This window comes from Anabrus simplex, chromosome 2 (genome assembly GCF_040414725.1).
Source record: "Anabrus simplex isolate iqAnaSimp1 chromosome 2, ASM4041472v1, whole genome shotgun sequence".
In the NCBI taxonomy this organism is placed as follows: Eukaryota; Metazoa; Arthropoda; class Insecta; order Orthoptera; family Tettigoniidae; genus Anabrus; species Anabrus simplex.
Window position 1 is genome coordinate 62,849,741 of NC_090266.1, and position 19,468 is coordinate 62,869,208.

Consider the following 19,468-nt stretch of genomic DNA (forward strand, 5'->3'; position numbering starts at 1 on the left):
TGTTCTGAGGGCTGTACTGATTTCTTGTCTGAACTGAATATTTCTGGCCACGAGATACTGAAGATTTCGATTATACTGTACTGTACATCCATGATCACATTTCTGTGTAACGATGATGCCGTCGCGTAATGAAGAACGAACTAAGAAAACAGATTACCTCAAAATAAGCAGATTCACTAAAAAGGAGAACATTTCGGGTGTTTTAATTAACCCACCCGGACCCCGAAGAATGGTTTAAAAAGGGGGGACATGTCCGGATAAAAGAGGACGTCTGGCCACGCTACTGCGGGATCATTGCATCTCGTATCACACGTGAAAACTTTACATCGAAGGCTTGTTCACGTGCAGTATATTGTACACTGACTGACAGAGCAAATGCAACACCAAGAAGGAGTGGTCAGAACTTTATGCCAATTGCAGGGTAGACTGACGTCACTGAGGTATGCTCATGATGTGAAATGCGCCGCTGTGCTGCGCACGTAGCGAACGATAAATGGGACACGGCGTTGGCGAATGGCCCACTTCGTACCGTGATTTCTCAGCCGACAGTCATTGTAGAACGTGTTGTCGTGTGCCACAGGACACGTGTATAGCTAAGAATGCCAGGCCGCCGTCAACGGAGGCATTTCCAGCAGACAGACGACTTTACGAGGGGTATGGTGATCGGGCTGAGAAGGGCAGGTTGGTCGCTTCGTCAAATCGCAGCCGATACCCATAGGGATGTGTCCACGGTGCAGCGCCTGTGGCGAAGATGGTTGGCGCAGGGACATGTGGCACGTGCGACGGGTCCAGGCGCAGCCCGAGTGACGTCAGCACGCGAGGATCGGCGCATCCGCCGCCAAGCGGTGGCAGCCCCGCACGCCACGTCAACCGCATGTGCAAGACACCCTGGCTGTTCCAATATCGACCAGAACAATTTCCCGTCGATTGGTTGAAGGAGGCCTGCACTCCCGGCGTCCGCTCAGAAGACTACCATTGACTCCACAGCGTAGACGTGCACGCCTGGCATGGTGCCGGGCTAGAGCGACTTGGATGAGGGAATGGCGGAACGTCGTGTTCTCCGATGAGTCACGCTTCTGTTCTGTCAGTGATAGTCACCGCAGACGAGTGTGGCGTCGGCGTGGAGAAAGGTCAAATCCGGCAGTAACTGTGGAACGCCCTACCGCTAGACAACGCGGCATCATGGTTTGGGGCGCTATTGCGTATGATTCCACGTCACCTCTAGTGCGTATTCAAGGCACGTTAAATGCCCACCGCTACGTGCAACATGTGCTGCGGCCGGTGGCACTCCCGTACCTTCAGGGGCTGCCCAATGCTCTGTTTCAGCAGGATAATGCCCGCCCACACACTGCTCGCATCTCCCAACAGGCTCTACGAGGTGTACAGATGCTTCCGTGGCCAGCGTACTCTCCGGATCTCTCACCAATCGAACACATGTGGGATCTCATTGGACGCCGTTTGCAAACTCTGCCCCAGCCTCGTACGGACGACCAACTGTGGCAAATGGTTGACAGAGAATGGAGAACCATCCCTCAGGACACCATCCGCACTCTTATTGACTCTGTACCTCGACGTGTTTCTGCGTGCATCGCCGCTCGCGGTGGTCCTACATCCTACTGAGTCGATGCCGTGCGCATTGTGTAACCTGCATATCGGTTTGAAATAAACATCAATTATTCGTCCGTGCCGTCTCTGTTTTTTTCCCAACTTTCATCCCTTTCGAACCACTCCTTCTTGGTGTTGCATTTGCTCTGTCAGTCAGTGTATGTTAAGGTTGGCGAGGCACTTTCTGCATCTTCCTTGAAAGCATTTTCGCGATCCTGTATTTGCAGCTGACAAGGTGGTTTCTTAGTTTACTCATCTCGTACATTTAACCGTGTCTCCTAGCTCTTACTCTGTTTGTCATATCCTCCACTGAGGCTCTTATTAGTTATACAGTTAGTAGCGACCAATCCCTTCAAGGAACTCGACGCAGGCTGCTGCCATTCCTGTTCCCAGTGACGTTCCACACGCCAGTGCAGTCTAGCATGTTTATGCACATTATGCACAATAGTCAAAGGTAGGCGGAGAAGTAGACGACGCGCCGGTAACCCAGACCGTAATAAACGGCGCCGGACTGTCACCCCTGATAGTGTACGATGTGTTACACTGTTACACCTTTGCGTCAGAGCCGAGGAGGGCGCAGATCTGTCCTGCAATGCCATTCGGACGAGGTGTCGATCTTCTCGGTGGATGGACTGGGTGGTGCGACCAGACCCATCTCGTCGTGTTCTATGGCCTTCTGTGAATCATTCTGTACACACCCGTTGCACTGCCGACACACTTCGTCCCACACGAGCAGCAATTTCCCAAATGGATGCATCACGTTCTCTCATAACAATAATGCGCCCTATTTCAAACTCATTTGACGGTACGGTTCTCACATACGTCTGCGAGGCACCCTGCGCGTCTGCTCAAGTCACACTGATCCATTACCTTCGGTTTATAGCGACAACGAGAGCCGCAGGCACATTTTACCAGTCGGTGGTGGTGCGCCGAGATACCGATGTGGACCTTGAATCCGAGGGCCGCCATGGTTTAAATGCTAATCATTTCTTCAGAACATACCAATGCACATGTCCTGTGAATATGAACTTCCTATCTCTAGTCTTTTAAGGTGTTCTGGTTTTTATGAGCATGAGTGTATTTAGGGCGTACCAAAATCATTGACATTCCTTCCATATCTCTGGGAAAGTAGCAGTTAAAAATGCATGCCCAGTGTGTGTGGGTGTGGGAAGACATACTAAAGAGCCGCCTATGGGCACCGGATGACGTTTCTCTTGAACGCAGGTAGAACAGCACTTTTGTGTCATTCAGGCCGGTGTTCGGATGCTTTGCTGGACAACGCTCAGACAACATAGAAGCAGACAATGATGGGCAAAGGTGGTCTGTGTGGTTCCTCTTCACGAGATTAGCAGCTGTATGAGGGGAAGCAGCACCAAGTTGCACAATCGTGACAATACGCAGCCACATAGCATTCGGGAGATCATTGCCACCCTGGGTGTTCTACGAGTACACCGTGCTGCCTCATTCGCCATACTCGCCGGATCTTACCCGTAGTGACTAAGTAATGAAAGAAGCCATGCAGTATAAGAAGTTCACCTCCAACGACGGGCTTTAGCTTATTAGTTGCCAAAAGAGGCGTCAGGATAACCCCAAAGAATGGTTCGCTGCGGAAATACGGCAATTGCCGGAACGAAGGCAAAGGTGTACAAACATTGGCAAAAAATACCTCTGATATAATGAGTATTCATTTTGTTTACAAGTTGCATTAAGTCGCACAGACACAGATAGGTCTTATGGCGATGATGGGATAGGAAAGGGCTAGGAGTGGGAAGGAAGCAATCGTGGCCTTTATAAGATTTAGCCGAGGAATTTGATTGGTGTGAAGATGGGAAACCACGGAAAATCATCTTCCGGACTGCCGACGGCGGGGTTCGAACCCTCTCTCCCGAAGCAAGCTGGCAGGTGCGTGACCCAAACAGCTCAGCCACTCTCTCGGTTATTTACTTCGTTTCAAGCATTGTTACTGTGAAAAAATACATTTATTGTCAATCAATAAATCAATCAATCAAACAAACAATCATCATAGATCTCCATTTAGGGCTGCCGCCCAGGTGGCAAATTCCCTATCAGTGTTTACGTAATATTTTCTTAAGTTATTTCAAAGATCTTGGAAATGTATCCAACATTTCCCTTGATTAATTATTTCAATCCCTGATTCCTCTTCCTATAAATGAATAATTGCCCCAATTTGTCCTCTTGAATTCCTATTTTATCTTCATATTATGATCTTCCCCACATTTAAAAATTATCTCTAGCTTAGTCGTCTTTTTAAAATTATTATTTACTTTACTTCGCACCGACACAAATAGGTCTTATGGCGACGCTGTGATAGGAAAGGGCTACAAGTGGGAAGGAAGTGCCCGTGGCCTTAAATAAGGTACAGCCCCAATATTTGCGTGGTGTGAAAATTGGAAATCACGGAAAACCATCTTCAGGTCTGCCGGTAGTGGGATTCGAACCCACTCTTTTCCGAATGTGAGCTCACAGCTGCACGACACTAACCGCACGGCCACTTGCTCGGTGCTTATTCGTCTATTAATGCCAATCCACTCCATCTCCACTGGCAGCTCGGAACATACCACTTAGTCGAGCAGCTGGTCTCTTTACTCCCAAAGTTGCCCAAAGTTTGCAACAGTGACACTACTCTTTTGTCGGAAATCACCCAGAACAAATCATTTCTGGACGCCCCAGTTAATACTAGAAGTGCGGTGGAGAGTTGCATCTGCATGCCGGCTGTGTGAAATATCTAATTGTGCAGGCATGACTGGATACGTCCCACACCGTGACAACTGCTGTTCGTTCCACTTCATCCTCATCCTTCTAGCTGAACAGCGCCAGGCACTACTATATTGCAAACGTTTAACCTGAATTGAATTAAAACCTGGCCAATTCAATCATGCTGAGGATTCCCTAGCCCAGAAGCTCACCTGCAGCTGCTTCTTGATGGATACATTGTTTTTGCATAACAACCTGTGTCAGTCTCATTTATGGTTCACCGAGCTCGATAGCTGCAGTCACTTAATTGCGGCCAATATCCAGTATTCGGGAGATAGTGGGTTCGAATCCCACTGTCGGCAGCCCTGAAGATGGTTTTCCATGGTTTCCCATTTTAACACCAGGCAAATGCTGGGGCTGTACCTTAATTAAGGACGGCTGCTTCCTTCCCACTCCTAGCCCTTTCCTGTCCATCGTCGCCGTAAGACCTATCTGTGTCGGTGCGACGTAAAGCAACTTGTAAAAAATATATATATATATATATATATATATGGTTGTGACAGTCTGGAAAATGCTGAGGTGTGGGTGGTGCTGAGTAATGGCATTCAATGCAGGACTAGTGCATCTGGATGTCAAGAAGGTGCTAACTTCCCGGACGAGTAGTGGTACACGTATGCACAGAAATGGTGCCCTGATATAAACAAAGCACAGCGCCCCCTCCTCCACCTTCCGCCTTAACGCATTGTGCAGGTAAATGAAATGGCGTATGACTTTAGTGCCGGGAGTGTCCGAGGACATGTTCGACTCGCCAGATGCAGATCTTTTGATTTGACACCCGTTGGCGACCTGCGCGTCGGGATGAGGATGAAATGATGATGAAGACGAAGCATACACCCAGCCCCAATGCCAGCGGAATTAACCAGTGATGGTTAACACTCCTGACCCTGCCAGAATCGAACCCGGGACTCCTGTGACCAAAGGCCAGCACGCTAACCATTTAGCCATGGAGCCGAATATCGTGCAGGTAGACAGCCCGCTACAAGATTGTTGGATTGAAACGGGCACAGTGGATGTATAGCAATACACACAATGTGCCTTCAGCACTATCCGCTCACTCCCTCCCCTCCTTTTCAGGACTGGAGTGCGGCAGTGTTGATTGTTTGTGTCGGGACACCATTTCTGTGCATGCGTGTACAATAGCACTTACGGGCCCAGTGAAGAAAGCAATGGTAAACGGCCTCACTGTCCGTTATACATTGTACGCTTCATTAATTCGCTGTTATCCGTCTTTGCGGTTTTCCCAGTAACTGCATAACCGGGCTGAGTAGCTCAGACGGTAGGATGCTGTCCTTCTAGCTACAACATGGAGGGTTCGACCTCGGCTCAGTCCGTTGGTATTTGAAGGTGCTCAAATACGCCAGCCTCGTGTCGGTAGATTTACGAGTTCTTAAAATAACTCCTGTGGGATAAAATATTCCCCGAAAACTGTGAAGGTAGTTAGGGGAATATAAAACTATTATTATTATTATTATTATTATTATTATGATTATTATTATTATTATTATTACATGTTATCGACTGTTATTCTCTTCCAAGTCTCAATGTTATAAGGTTAACAAGACATAAAAGAGAGCCGTTGCACATTCAACCCATTATAGGCCTTGGCTTTCCAAGACGTCTGCTGCTTAGCAATATAGTCTGCAGACATTGGAGTGCCACTTGGTCAGCGTAATGACATCCTCAGTTATACTGCTTTGCTTTCGTGACCGGATCCGCTACTTCTTATGTCAGACAGATCCTTGGTTGATCTCACGAGGCTGAGAGAAGCCCGTTACAGCACTCAATCCAGAATTAATGTCCATGGGCTGGCTAGGAATCGAATCCATGGCCTCCGCGTAAAAAACAGACACGCTGCCCCTACACCCGACGAGGACGGATAATAAGATTAAGAGTATCGTATATTTCCTCCCTTTCCGTAGCCGATACCTGGCTTGAAACTCTTCCATGACTTGTGTTAAGAAGGAAGGTATACGAGTCCACCGAGCGAGTTGGCCGTGCGGTAAGGGTCGCACAGCTGTGAGCTAGCGTTCGGGAAATCGTGGGTCGTTTTTCGTCGTTTCGCATTTGCACACCAAGCAAATATTGGGACTGTGCGTTAATTAAGGACACGGCCACTAGCTTCCTAGTCCTAGACGTCTCCCCTCCTTCCGTTTCCGAAAACGTTCGATCTGTTGGTGCGGCGTTAAACAAGTAGGACAAAAACAGAAGTCCTCACATCACTAGTATATTCATAATTAACCCATTCATTGCATTGTGTGTCTTTCGGTTAGATTCATAGGCGGACTCTGAGATCCCATCAGACGATTTACGTTCGACAAAAAGGACGTCTCAGTGATACCGTACTGTGTTCGTCTACACAGATCGAAGGACATCTCGTAGCTCCTGAGTTGGGATATGACAGTTGCTGCGTTTCCTTCCAACGAGTTATTCTGATTCAAATCCGACCATGAGTCGTTGAAAGCCCACATAACAGGAATTCTAGAAATGGTGAAAGAATTCGAGGTCAGCCTGCTGTCTTGTTGTTGAGGTCACAATGTTTTCCATTCCCATTGCGGCACTTCGGTCAGGAGGTAGCCTGTTGTACTCGTATTTTCGGGAGTGTCTGGTCTGATTGATTTACAGGATGCTCACGTGAGCAGTGGCTGTCCATCCCAACGGCCGAGGCTCAAACTCTGGTGCCGGGTTGAGTGGCTCGCCCTCTGACTCCTGATGGTGGGTTCGAACCCTGCTCAGTCTGGTGCTATTTCAAGGTGCTCAAATACGCTTGCCTTGAGTCGTAGATTTACTGGCTCGTAAAAGAACTCCAGCAGGTCAAAATTCTGGCACCTCGCCGTCTCCGAAAATCATAGAAGTAGTTAGTGGGACGTAACATCAATAACACTATTATTTGAATCCCGGTTGGAAATTTCACCTGAAAAGTCACGTGGTGTCGGGAGGGGCATCCGTCCTTAAAAGCTCGGCCAAAACTGAAAATGAGGCAGGTTGGCTCCAGCAACCTCAGAAACCAGTGGGATACGAACAAAGTTTCTATTTGACTTAGCTCGTGATATCTTCATTTGCATACAACACTTCATACTACGAACTTCTACAGACACACCAAACCTAAACCAAACCCGATGGCGCAACAGCTCCGAAGGACCATGGCCTTCCAGGTAACCGCTGCTCAGCCCAGAGGCCTGCAGATTACTCGATGTCGCCTGGTCAGCACGACGAATCCTCACGGCCATTATTCTTGGCTTTCTGGACCGGGGCCGCCATCTCACCGTCAGATAGCTCCTCAGTTGTAATAACTTAGGCTGAATGGACCTCAAACCAGCCCTCAGATCCAAGTCAAAATCCAAGACCTGGTCGGGAATTGAACCCGGAATATACAGAGACACGCGACAATGCATACATCCCTCCACACAGGGTTGGCGTCAGTAAGGACATCCTGCCGTAAACAGGGTTTAATACTCATAGAGTACCGACTCCATGTTGTTGGGAAAAGGCGAGAAGAAAATGAAGTGAAATGGCGTATGGCTTTTAGTGCCGGGAGATCCCATCCCAGGACGGGCTCGGCTCGCCAGGTGCAGGTATTTTATTTGACTCCCGTAGGCGACCTGCGCGTCGTGATGAGGATGAAATGATGATGAAGACAACACATAAACCCAGCCCCCGTGCCAGGGAAATTAACCAATAATGGTTACAATTCCCGACCCTGCCGGGAATCGAACCCGTGGCCCCTGTGACCAAAGGCCAGCAAGCTAACAATTTAGCCATGGAGCCGGACGGGAAAAGGCGAGGAGTAGGAAGAGGAAGACTTTCATGTTGCTACATAATTGATATCAGAGTTCTTTCGAATGACTCAGGAATATTTGCTGTAAAATTCATTTTCAGCTAAGAAGGTAACAGAGTTATCATCAGTATACTGAAGTGAAGTCATTAAAGATTATTTTAAGTAGTTCTCGAAATTTCATTTATTGTCCTAATTCCATAATTGTAAAACTTTATCGGACACCCCCGCAGCTATTCTCGTCAGCCGCTCTTCGTTGTGACTGGGTCCCGACTTCGGAATTCATTTCCTAATGATCCCAGGAACAATCTCAACATTTAAGACTACATGCATAGATTATTTGCTGAATTAAGTTATATCACTGTTAATCATAATATTATTGCAATAGGTATTTAGTGTTAAAAATATTCTGCGTGGAAATTCTTTTTCAGCATGGTATAGTAAGAACTCTGTATGTGAAAGTCTATTTTGTGTGTAATATTGGTATACGTGTGTGGCAAGGAAAAATGTATTTTTAAAAAATGGGTTAATAAAAATTGTTCCGTATTTTTTTAAATGGTCCAAACACTGATAACTTGACGTATGCTAGGATGTGTGATTGCGCTAGGATGGTCCGTAGAGTAGTAACATTGACATTTTACTGTTGAAATACGATGTTTATTCCCGTAATTAATACCGGTATTATTATAAGTTGCTGAATGGTGTGGATATAATCTTGGAGAAGAGATAAAAATTAGAATAGATAGATCGTGAAAATGATAGGTAACGGAATGCAGTCGAATACGTCGGGTGAAACTGGATATACTGTATTAGATTAGGAAATGAACTCTTAAAGGTGGTAGATGTATATTGGAACTTGGATAGTAGAATAACTAGTGATGGACATAAAATGCAGACTAGTATTCGGGAGATAGTGGGTTCGAACCCCACTGTCGGCAGCCCTGAAGAGGGTTTTCCGTGGGTTTCCATTTTCACACCAGGTAAATGCTGGGGCTGTACCTTAATTAAAGCCACGCCCGCTTCCTTCCCACTCCTAGCCCCATCGTCGCCATAAGACCTATCTATGTCGGTGCGAGGTAAATTGTAAAAAACAAAAAAAGAAGCAAAAAAACAGACTACTGTTTGTACAAGCAGAGAAGGCCTTTGTAAAGACAAAGAATTTGCTGATATCAGACTTAGACATGCATATCCTCATCCCAAGCTGGTGCAGCTCTTTACAGGCACTCCCCCAATGGAACTGCGTGTACCACTTCAACCCTCCTGCCATTCTTAAATGTTTGGCAGTACCGGGCCCCGAGGACGGCAGCTTAATAACACTAACCAGTAATCTACGGAGGCGGTCTGTACAGAAGTGACCGAGCTCGATAGCTGCAGTTGCTTTAAGTGCGACCAGTATCCAGTATTCGAGAGATAGTGGGTTCGAACCCCACTGCCGGCAACCCTCAAGATGGTTTTCTCCACTTCTAGCTCTTTCCTATCCCAAGGTCACCAGAAGACCTATCTGTATCGGTGCTTCGTAAAGCAAATTGGGTAAAAAAATTTAAAATAAATGCAAACTATTTCGTCCCCATTCTGACATGTTTCTTTGACAAGTGTTAAACCATTAGTATTGAAGTAATTATTTAATAACTTAGTATGGTACAACAAAGAAAAATCTTTGTTAAACTGCGTTCGGGAAATACTGGATTTGAACCCCACTGTCGGCAGCCCTGAAAATGATTTTCCGTGCTTTCTCATTTTTATACCTTAATTAATGCGACGGTCTCTTCCTTCCGAGTGTTAGTTCTATGCTGCCCCATCTTTACGACATGACTTAGCTCAGCACATGCGACGTAAATCCAATAGCAGGAATATTAAAAACTTAAGAAATACTCGAAGATTACAATAAAATATTACGACATAGAAGATACAATCAATTGTTTTTATATGACTTTTATATACCGTGCGTCTTTTTCAAAACTTCCTATCTTGAATAAAATACAGCCCACGATGCATTAATTCTATGTGGTCTGAGACAGTGGTTCGCCGGTTCGAGTCCCAATGTTCGAAAAAATTGTCACCATCAGAATGTTGGCCGGAGAATTGGTGGTATACAATTTCGTATCACTAGACTGCGTACAAAAAGCCTGGATTCAATTCCAAATCTCTCCACATTGTTCATATCGAGTAAGGGCATATGCCGCTGTTGATGGTGATTAGTCCGTCGGATGGAGACGTTAAGTCTTGAGCAGACGCTATGGTGCTATTCGGCGGGAGTAGGCTATGTGCCGGCACCGGGTTTTACCTTCCTACCATCGTGCATCACGTCATTAAGTACGAGTAAACTCGTGCCCTCGTCACGAGGTGGTGCATCAGACACACCCCCAATGGAATTGAGCTGCATGTACCATTTTAACCACATACAAGCACTCCTGCCATTCGTAAGTCTCTGGCAGGATCGGGAATCAAACTCAGGCCTCAGTACGGCAGCTAATAGCTCTAAACCTTACGCGCTACAGAAGCGGATATCACGTCATTCGTTTCATCTCATCAACTACTGTGACGTCACGATGAGCAGCCACGAAGATTCATCTCAGTTCTTACCCGACCCCGTGGAGAAAAACGGCTCAGGGGAACCTAAAGTAGCAAGATCATTCCCGTTGCCAGGAGGTTTCCAAGGGACGCAGGATGTAGTGGACGCCGATACAGTCTCGGTCTGCTGCCTTGACATGGCTTCGCCATAGCTTCCTTTGCTGGCGATAGTCTTATCTTCTTTCTGTTGAGACATGTAGCCTTACTTCAAGCTTCATCTCAATGTTTTCCTCAAGCAGTGTTGCCAACTTATATTTTCTAGATCCGCTAAATACTACTAAAAATCAGCTAAAATTCTGCAAAGAAATCCGATCTCAAATAATGAGCAATAAAAACGAGCAATAATAATAATCTTCTAACTATCTTCTATCTTAATCCGTTTACCCTCCAGGGTTGGCTTTTCCCTCGGACTCAGCGAGGGATCCCACCTCTACCGCCTCAAGGGCAGTGTCCTGGAGCGTGAGACATTGGGACATTGGGTCGGGGGATACAACTCGCCCAGGCGGCCTCACCTGCTATGCTGAACAGGGGCCTTGGTGGGGGATGGGAAGATTGGAAGGGATAGACAAGGAAAAGGGAAGGAAGCGGCCGTGGCCTTAGGTTACGTACCATCCCAGCATTTGCCTGGAGAAGTTAGAAACCACGGAAAACCACTTCCACCTCTACTCAGTTGACCTCCCGAGGCTGAGTGGACCCCGTTCCAGCCCTCATACCACTTTTCAAATTTCGTGGCAGAGCCGGGAATCGAACCCGGGCCTCCGGGGGTGGCAGCTAATCACACTAACCACTACACCACAGGGGCGGACAACAATAATAATAATAATAATAAAAGTAAATGTCTGCACTCACCTGATCTGTGAGTTTCACTGGGATTAACTCCCCTGCCTGCGAGCCGGCGAGCTAAAACTAGTAGGCGTTTTACTACCGGGTGAAAATTAGGTGAATCCCCTACCTCAAGGGCCACACACAGAAGAGGCCAGTTCGTTAAACGGTCTTCCTTCATAGCAAAAATATAAATGCTACGCTCTCACAGTTTCATTATCTGTCGTCATTCGTCAACTAAGAGGTAAGTACCCTTTCCCCACGTATTACAGATTTATGATACCATGATCTCATATCACCAAACCCAAATAACATGCTTTCCTCATGTGACTGAAATGAAATGGCGTATGGCTTTTGGTGCCGGGACTGCCCAAGGACAAGTTCGGCTCACCAGATGCAGGTCTTTTGATTTGACACCCGTAGGCGACCCGCGCGTCGTGATGAGGATGAAGTGATGATGAAGACGACACATACACCCAGCCCCAGTGCCAGTGGAATTAAACAATTATGGTTAAAATTCCCGACCCTGCCGGGAATCGAACTCGGGACCCCTCTGGCCAAAGGCCAGCACCCTAACCATTTAGCCATGGAGCCGGACTTCATGTGACTGCTAGCTCCTGACAAGAAATACGGAATAGCTCGGAGACAGACTGGAGTACAAATTTTAAAAAACGTAAAATGGATTAAACACTAAATTCTGCTATAATAAATCTAGAATTCCGCCAAAAAATCCGCTGTCCGCTAAATGATATATTTCCCCACCGACAGTCTTCTAATTCCGACAAATTTAGCGGAAAATCCGCTAAGTTGGCAACACTATCCTTAAGGCAGATAAATGTAGACCACACCATGGCTTTCGTATTTCATACCAGTCAAGCAAATTTATTTATTTATTTATTTATTTATTTATTTATTTATTTATTTATTTATTTATTTATTTATTTATTTGTGAATGTATTTACACACATGTATATATCTTCGTTTTAGACTGCATTGCCTTTCAGCGTTCAGTCTGCTAGCCTTTGTGTACTAAGTATGCGCCTCCACAATCCTCTATTTGCAACTACCTCTGTGGCCTCGGTTAGTTCTACACCTCGTTAAATCTTTAAAACTGAGTCTAACCATCTTCGTCTTGGTCTCCATAACAGTTAAAGAATTTCCTATTTACAGTCATGCTGATATGTCTCTCTACAATTTAAAAATTAGTTTATAGAAGAGTTAAGACATAAAATCACTCGTCCCAGGGAAAGACAAGATAAGTCAAAAAATTAACGTTCTCAGGAGAAGCCTTTTTTTGTTTTTTTTGTTTTTAAACAATAGGAAATCACCGATTAACCAAATGTTGTCAAACCATTCTGCGTTATATGAAATAAAATTGTTAAATAATGGTTTTCGTTTGATTTTGTTTAATTCAAAATATTAATGAAGTATCTGCCTTGGCTCCTGAGTAGAAGTGACACGTCCTATATAGACCAGACATTATTTTCTGATGTGGACCAGTCAAAACCAAAGTGCTGCAAGTCACATTTGTGTATTTTTTTTTTTTTTTTTGCTAGTTGCTTTGCGTCGCACCGACACAGATAGGTCTTATGGCGACGACGGGACAGGAAAGGGCTAGGAGTGGAAAGGAAGCGGCCATGGCCTTAATTATGGTACATTTGCCTGGTGTGAAAATGGGAAACCACGGAAAACCATTTTCAGGGCTGCCGACAGTGGGGTTCGAACCTACTATCTCCCGAATACTGGATACTGGCCTCACTTAAGCGACTGCACATTTGTGTATTGTTAACTAGTAAGATGTTGACAGTTACAAGTATGAAGGATGAATTCTCCACCTAATCAATACTTTATTTTACATAGAGTCAATGATTTACATAAAAACCGACCCGTAAATAGGTCATCTTCAGCTGTTAGAGAACTTACCTAATAGCGACTGTACAGAATAAACAGTACTAAGATTAAAACTAAACAAGAATGCCATTAAATACAGTTTTGGGGTTAATGGTGTTATTTTCAAATATTACATATATTGAGGCTGGAATCGGATACAGATTATAGTAATGTTAAAAGTTCTCTTAAACAAAGGCAGCTGTGTAAATTCACCACCAGTTATTCACTTACAAGATGATGCCCCCATCCACAACAACAACAGAAAATATACTACACACAACACAGACTGACTTATCTGGTTGAAGCCACTTTTAATAACAATATTCAAAATATTAACAATGTAACTCAACTTATCTGGTTCTTACCGGGGACTGTTTTGTATTCTTGAATAATCTGGAAGTAATATTTGGCTATTTCTTTAGTATTATGACGAAATGACTTATCTTGTTAGTGTCAAAGTTTAGAGAGCATTGACCTTCGCAGGTTACTGCAAAAGTTTAAAAAAACTTTTAAAAATTACTTATCTGGTTTTACCCCGGGATGAGTGAAATTTGGAACATGTTATGTTGCATTGTATAAATTGTGCTCGACCGTGGGAATGTTCTCACTTTCCCACAACTAAATGTCGACATCGACTGTATGAGGAGTTTCAAAGCTTTTTAGATGTGTTATCTGCTGAGTCGATTCATTCTTATGAGATGAATTCTCATTTCCTGCTTGTATGTATAGCGCATTAGCTCTCTTCGCCCTGGCTTTCCGTATGTGCCACCTGTCTCCGGAGAAATAGGTGGTGTGTGAGGTACCGATACCAGTGCGCCCATTGGCGCTCCTCTGTCGGTCTGTAATGAGTGTATTAAGTTGTGGATTTTAACCAGTTTAAGTTATTTATTCACTTTTGTTTTAGATCCTATATGTGGTAAGTGTTAGTGTGATTGTGTAGGCCTAATATATATGTGCGTGTTACCAGGGTACCGGCTATTCTATTGTATTGGCTGACACAGTAATTATACAGTGTGCATCGGTATGCGGTAATCCTGGGTGGTCGACCATCCAGGTACTGACCACGCCCAATGTTGCTTTAGTATTGCAACGGGACTGTACTGGTGATATTTCGCAGTGACTGACTTATATATAATTTTTGTGAGTGTGCAGATGTTAAATTTATAAAAAGCAGCATATTTTGAACGAGCAGCGTTTATTAACGGTGCAACTTGCCTCGTCTCCAAGAACCAGGGCTTCATCTGGTTTTGTTAGTGTTAGAGGCGTATTTAGAGGCGGTGTAGTGAGTTTTAAGGAAGTGAGATTGTCTTGGATTTAGTCTTGGTAATCTTGGAGGTTATTATTGGGGGGGGGGGGGTCACTGATTAGGTTTTCCAGGATCTCGGCTACTCAATCCACCAAGGGGGCCATGAGGTTGATTGAAACTGCTTTTGGAGGATGCTGGGGATGGTGGGGGCGGTGGACACTTGTTCATAGGCCTAACATCTTTATAATTTTGCGGTCCTGACGATTACATTTCCTTCCGCCTTTGGACCAGTTGTTGTAATAACCAATATTATATTAATTCTAATTAATTAACCACCATATTTCTCGTCAGCAGTTTTCGTTAGTAAGCAGTTCCTAGCGAAGTGTTACACAGCAGTTAACAGTGGGTGCAGAACGGGTTCGCTCCAGTTACTCAGTGGAATATGTCACTAGTTTTATGTATCACGGCAAGAGGAACATTTCACAGCTAACAGGTGCTCTAATGTTGGCAACTAGAATATCATTTACTTGGAGACGATAAATACGGGAAGCTCCCTGGAAGCTATGTAGATCACTTGTTGCACAGTATCCCGCCTTGTGCGCTAGTTGAAATGACACTCGTTGAAGTGTTGTTGGAAGGGTCCAAGATACTCTACCATTTATTTTGCAAGGAGTCAAAATCATCATCAAAGGTCGTTATTTACTCCCTCCCGAGCAAGTAGCTGCACGGTTTGTGTCGCGTAGCTATCAGCTTGCATTCGGGAGATAGTGAGTTCGAACCCCACTGTCGACAGTCCTGAGGATGGTTTTCCGTGGTTTTGCATTTTCATACTAGGAAAGTGCTGGGTCCGTACCTTTATTAAGACCACGGTCGCTTCCTTGCCATCCTTTCCTATCCCATTGTCGCCATAAGACCTATCTGTGCCGGTAAGACGTAAAGCAAATTGTAAAAAACGAACTCTTTTTTATGGTTTCACTTTCGGCATTTTTCTTGCTCAAAAATACTTGGGAAGATAATTCTGTACTGAAGCGGAAAGTTATGTAACTGTTATTTCTATTTCCTTCTCAATCAATCAATCAATCAATCAATCAATCAATCAATCAAACAATTAATAAACCATTCACTACTGATTTGCATTTAGGGCAGTCGCCCAGGGGGCAGATTCCTTATCTGTTGTTTTTCTAGCCTTTTCTTAAATGATTGCAAAGAAATTGGAAATTTATTGAACATCTCCCTTGGTAAGTTATTCCAATCCCTAACTCCCCTTCCTAAAAAGGAATATTTGCCCCAATTTGTCCTCTTGAATTCCAACTTTACCTTCGAATTGTGGTCTTTCCTACTTTTAAAGACACCAATCAAACTTATTCGTCTACTGATGTCAACCACGCTATCTCTCCACTGACAGCTCTGAACATACCACTTAGTCGAGCAGCTCGTCTCCTTTCTCCCAAGTCTCCCAGCCCAAACTTTGCAACATTTCTGTAACGCTACTCTTTTGTCGGAAATCACCCAGGACAAATCGAGCTGCTTTTCTTTGGAAAACAGTTATCGAATCAAGTAATCCCATACACTAGAACCATACTCTAGTTGGGATCTTACCAGAGACTTATATGCCTTCTCCTTTACATCCTTACTAAAACCCCTAAATACCCTTATCACCATGTGCAGAGATCTGAGATCAGAGATCTTTATGTACAATCATATTTATGTGATTACCCCAATGAAGATCCTTCCTTATATTTACACCTAGGTACTTACAATGATCCCGAAAAGGAACTTTCACCCCATCAACGCAGTAATTAAAACTGAGAGGACTTTTCCTATTTGTGAAACTCACAACCTGACTTTTAACCTCGTTTATCATCATACCACTGCCTACTGTCCATCTCACAACATTATCGAGGCCATTTTTCAGTTGCTCTCGTTTCAATTTGTTTTTGGTCTTGAGGTACTCGGGGGTGAATGACTGACTGTAGGGGCGAGGGCGAAGCTGGTGCATTCCTTGTGCTTGAGACACGTTAAGAAATACTTTCTCCTAATTATCAGAGTTCTGTATTGTGGTCCTGCACATATCTTGGAAACACAAGACTCACAGGTATAAATCCTTCCCTTAACCTATCTACCGAATGCAAGCTGATAGCTTACATGACCCTAACCTCGCAGTCACTTGTTCGGTATCACGAAGTATAGTTTTATTTCAGCTAGTGAACGAATTTGGAAAAGACGTGTTGACAACAAATGAGCGTGTTTTATATTTTTAATTCTACAGTGTTAAATTGAGTGCAGAAAAGAAGTTTGTCGTACCAAGAGAAATAGAAATATATTTATTTAAAGTTAATTACAAGTAGGACCAAAGGCCCCTTAGGCTGCTGCTTTGGCTTAAATGTATCCATTAATATACAAAATATAATATAATAAAAATAATACATAAAAGAGCGTAAGTTACATATTCCTACTGAGGATAAAAGAAAATAAGATTTAAAACTAAGCATCTAGGAGATTACAATATTACTTTTACCATCGCAGAAACATATACTACCGAGCTTGATAGCTGCAGTCGCTTAAGTGCGGCCAGTATCCAGTATTCGGGAGATAGTAGGTTCGAACTCCACTGTCGGCAGCCCTGAAAATGGTTTTCCGTGGTTTCCCATTTTTACACCAGGCAAATGCTGGGGCTGTACCTTAATTAAGGCCACGGCCGCTTCCTTCACACTCCTAGCCATTTCCTGTCCCGTCGTCGCCATAAGACCTATCTGTGTCGGTGCGACGTAAAGCAAGTAGCAAAAATAAAAAATAAAAAAAAAGAACATATACTATTCTAACAAGGGAGAGGAGACATAAGAGAAACCTAAGATACATTTTAATGCCGAGGATGAATTAAAACTGAACATCTAAAATGTATCTAGGAGATTATGATATTTCGTTCTATTTAATTAATTTTTACAACAGCACATTAAGCGAAAAACCGTCTGAAAGCTGAAACGAGTGCGAAGAACAAGTGTTCAAAGATTCTTCGCGCGGCAAAGTACTACATGCAGTAAATCATTATGTCCATATTTATGTACCCCCGTCCCCCATGGCGCAACAGCCCCGAAGGGCCTTGGCCTACCAAGCGACCGCTGCTCAGCCCGAAGGCCTGCAGATTATGAGGTGTCGTGCGGTCAGCACAACGAATCCTCTCGGCCGTTATTCTTGGCTTTCTTGACCGGGGCCGCCATCTCACCGTGAGATAGCTCCTCAATTGTAACCACGTAGGCTGAGTGCACCTCGAACCAGCCCTCAGATCCAGGTAAACCGGGCGAGTTGGCCGTGAGGCTAGGGGCGCTCAGCTGTGAGCTTGCATCCAGGAGATGGTGGGTTCGAACCCCACTGTCGGAAGCCCTGAAGATGGTTTTCCGTGGTTTCCCACTTTCACACCACGCAAATTCTGGGGCTGCATCTTAATTAAGGCCACGGCCGCTTCCTTCCCACTCCTAGGCCTTTCCTGTCCCATCGTCACCATAGGCTAAGACCTATCTGTGTCGGTGTGACGTAAAGCAAATTGTAAAAAGAAATCGGGGTAAAATCTCTGACCTGACCGAGAATCGAACCCAGGGTCTCCGGTAAGGGGCGGACACGCTACTCTTACACCGCGGGGGCCGGCCATATTTATGTAACTTACAAGAAAATTCAGAGATGATTAAGCAAGAGCTGTGCATTGAATAAAATAGGGATATATTACTTATAAAACCATTTTTATACAGCCACCAAAATTCGATTTTGTCGAATATTTTGAAGTAATGTTTTACTTATTTTGTAGCATTTTTCCACATATTTATGGACAGTTTATTGATTATTTTCAGTGATTTTTACAGCATCAACATCCGCCGCCTAATTTTAACTGTAAATAACTGACAAATACGTTAGCTTCCTGGCGGTACTTTTACTGGCACGTAAAATAACTCTTGTGGGACTAAATTCCGGCAACTCGGCGTCACCGAAAACCGTAAAGTAGTTAGTGGGACGTAAAACGTAATAACATCATTATTTGTAAATAACTGAATAATAAATTGATAATATTGGGAGTGAATTCTGGGTAGACTCAGGCTATATTATTCATAAGGTAGAAGAAACAGACATGAAAGTAGAGAGAATGATCGTTGGTACAAACAGGTGGGAACAATGGTAGGAGGGTACTCAGAATGAGGATATAAGTGATAAGTTAGGAATGAACGCAATGAATGAAGCGATACGCATACACCAGCTTCAGTGGTAGGGTCATGTAAGGCGAATGGAGGATAGACTACATAGGAGAATAATGGACTCGGTCCATAGAGTGTAAGAGAAGTAGAGGGAGACCAGGACGACGATGGTTAGACTAAATTTATGATTAGTTTAAGATAATAGGTATGGAAATAAAAGAAGACCCAGAGCTAGTTACAAATAGAGGATTGTGGAGACGTTTAATAAATTCACAGAAGCTTGCAGAGTGGACACTAAAAGGCGTAACAGATTATAAAGAACATGTATACATGTATTTTTATAACTAATGTTAGAATTAATTTCCTGGACCTGACGATGGTTGCTTGTCAACCGAAACATATAAATCCCCTGGTATGTATATCTTCTAATAGTTGCCTTTCTTTTCCAGGTACTGTTCAATACGTCTTCATCTCTTCCATTCTCGTAAGTCTTTCATTTCAATGTCTTGTCAATTATTTAAATAATCTACGTTATGTAATTTAATTGCTCTCTAGCGAATTTATTTAAATTGTTTAATTTCATCACCTGCATAAACGACTTGTAAA

At 44.2% G+C, this 19,468-nt stretch overlaps 1 protein-coding gene across 2 annotated transcripts in view; it reads left to right on the forward strand.

Moving 5' to 3' along the window:
• The window catches only part of LOC136863862 (putative ferric-chelate reductase 1 homolog), a 526,743-nt gene that overhangs the window by 116,543 nt on the left and 390,732 nt on the right, over positions 1 to 19,468 (forward strand). The window contains exon 2 of one of the 2 annotated variants that reach the window (XM_067140219.2): positions 19,312 to 19,346. The exons of the other annotated variant lie outside the window; for it this stretch is intronic. The gene's annotated coding sequence lies outside the window, so the exon portion shown is untranslated. The remainder of the gene's footprint in view (positions 1 to 19,311; positions 19,347 to 19,468) is intronic. 2 annotated transcript variants of the gene reach the window in all.